The sequence below is a fragment of the Silene latifolia genome, chromosome 10 (assembly GCF_048544455.1).
Source record: "Silene latifolia isolate original U9 population chromosome 10, ASM4854445v1, whole genome shotgun sequence".
Lineage (NCBI taxonomy): Eukaryota > Viridiplantae > Streptophyta > Magnoliopsida > Caryophyllales > Caryophyllaceae > Silene > Silene latifolia.
The window spans coordinates 62,313,906-62,316,405 of NC_133535.1; positions in this window are offsets into that span (position 1 = coordinate 62,313,906).

Below are 2,500 nucleotides of genomic sequence, written 5' to 3' on the forward strand. Positions count from 1 at the left end.
AATGGGCTTTGGAAATCTCGTTCTATTAATTCACGTCAGAATTAATGGTATGGTCGATCGACCATAGCAGCCGGTCGATCGACTGGTCTGCAGTGTACAGTAGCTTCTGTAAGTCGTGGGTTGGTCGATTGACCATGGAGGCCAGTCGATCGACTGCTTTAGCTGATAGTCCGCTTCTAATTCTTTATAAAATTATCTTTCAGGCCTCGAAATGCACACCAAGCTCGTTCCTTAAGTAAATATTTCACGTCAAATGCAATGCAAGATACTCGGGGACGGATTTAGCTCTATATCTAATCATTTCCGCATAAGCCTGCAATATTACATAAAAATACGAAAGTAGACGAAATAGGGCAAATAGTAGCTTTAAACTACATAATTGAGCTCTGAAATGCGTGTAAAATGAGGTGTAAAACATCATATAAAAGACACGCATCAACCTACAAGTGGCTATGGGAAGTCGGGCGGCTACGGTGGGAGGGCCGTGAGTGAAGCAGGGGGGCCTCGATGCTATAATTGTGGTGGCTTTGGCCACAAGAAGATGGAATTCACGAGCACCCAAAGAGGACCCAACCGGAGGTTCGGTCAAGGAGGCTCCTACTACACTCCTTCGCAAAGTGGGACTAACAACCGGAGCTCGGGAGCATGGAGAAACCCCATAAATGCCAACTCCAACTTTAATGGCGGCAACACCTGGGGAAACCGGGGAGCTCCATCTCGAGCGACGAGCTTTGCGGGAGGCAACGCCTCGGGAAGTAGGCCTACTCAATCGGGGAGTATGGTTCGGGGCGAACCCAATTCGAGTGGCAACTTCTTCCGTGGCAACTTCTTTGCCATGGGTAGGAAGAGTGCCGAGGAGGATGTCCACGTCGTCTCAGGTACATTTCTTATTAACTCTCATCCTTCTTTTGTTTTATTTGACTCGGGGGCTACCCATTCTTTCGTGTCTAAGAGTCATGCGTCGACCATAGGATTGGAGGAGGGATAACTAGCCAATGTTGACGCATATTTACCTTCCGGAGAGTCAATCTTATGTTCAAAAACCTATAAAGAAATGCCGGTTATAGTGCATGAGACCAATTTTCCGGTAAACCTTTTTGAGTTCCCTCTAGAGGGGTTTGAAGTGATCCTGGGGATGGATTGGTTAAGCAAATACAAAGCTAACATATATTGTTACCATACGAAGATCGCCTTGAGGGGGACCCAAGTGTACTAGGGTGTCAAACAAGGGCTACTTAGTCAAACCTAAGGTAAAGCTAGTTACGGTGATGACCTTGACGACGTGCTTGAAGAAGGGTTACCCTATGATATTGTGTCAAGTATGGGACACTAGTGTGGAGAGGCCGCAAGTGCATGATATACTGATAGTGAGGGATTTCGAGGATGTCTTCCCGGAGGAGTTGCCCGGATTACCTCCTCCTAGAGAAGTGGAATTTGGGGTGGACTTGAAGCCGGGTACAGGACCAATCTCTAAGCCCCGTACCGGATGGGTCCAAAGGAATTAGAAGAGTTGAAGAAACAACTTTGGGAGTTGACGGATAAAGGCTACATAAGGCCAAGTGTTTCACCATGGGGAGCATCGGTCCTCTTTGTAAAGAAGAAGGATGGGACGCTAAGGCTATGCATAGATTACCGGAAATTGAACAATGTCACCATCAAGAACAAGTATCCTCTACCAAGAATTGACGATTTTTTTGACCAACTTAGTGGAGTCGGGATACTTTCAAAGATCGACCTAAGATCGGGGTATCACCAATTGAAGATCAAGGATGAAGACATTCCAAAGACCGCATTGAGATTAAGGTACGGACATTACGAGTTCGTACTGATGCCATTCGGTTTAACAAATGCACCGACCGCTTTCATGGACCTCATGAATAGAGTGTTTAGTCCAAACTTGGACAAGTTCGGGTGGTGTTTATAGACGACATTTTGGTCTATTCCAAGACCAAGGAGGAGCATGAGGAGCACCTAAGGATCGTTTTGCACACCTTGAGGGAGCATCAACTCTATGCCAAGCTTAGTAAGTGTGAATTTTGGTTGGAAAAGGTGGCTTTCCTAGGGCATATCATATCAAAGGAAGGAGTCGCCGTGGACCCTACCAAGATTGAGGCCGTGTCTAGGTGGGTGGCACCCAAGAATGTGGCGGAAATTCGAAGTTTCCTAAGCCTAGCCGGGTATTATCACCAATTTGTGAATAACTTCTCCAAGATTGCTAGACCCTTGACATCATTAATGAGAAAAGAGAGTCGTTTCAAATGGGACAAAAATTGTGAGACGGCCTTCTTGACTCTATAGGAGCGCCTAACCACGGCCCCCGTATTAGCCTTGCCGGAAGGGAGTGAAAATTTTGAGGTATACACCGATGCTTCAAAGAATGGTCTAGGATGTGTGCTTATGCAAAATGGTAGAGTCATTGCTTATGCTTCGCGACAATTGAAGACCCATGAACAGAACTACCCAACCCACGACCTAGAATTGGGAGCCGTTGTCTTTGCCT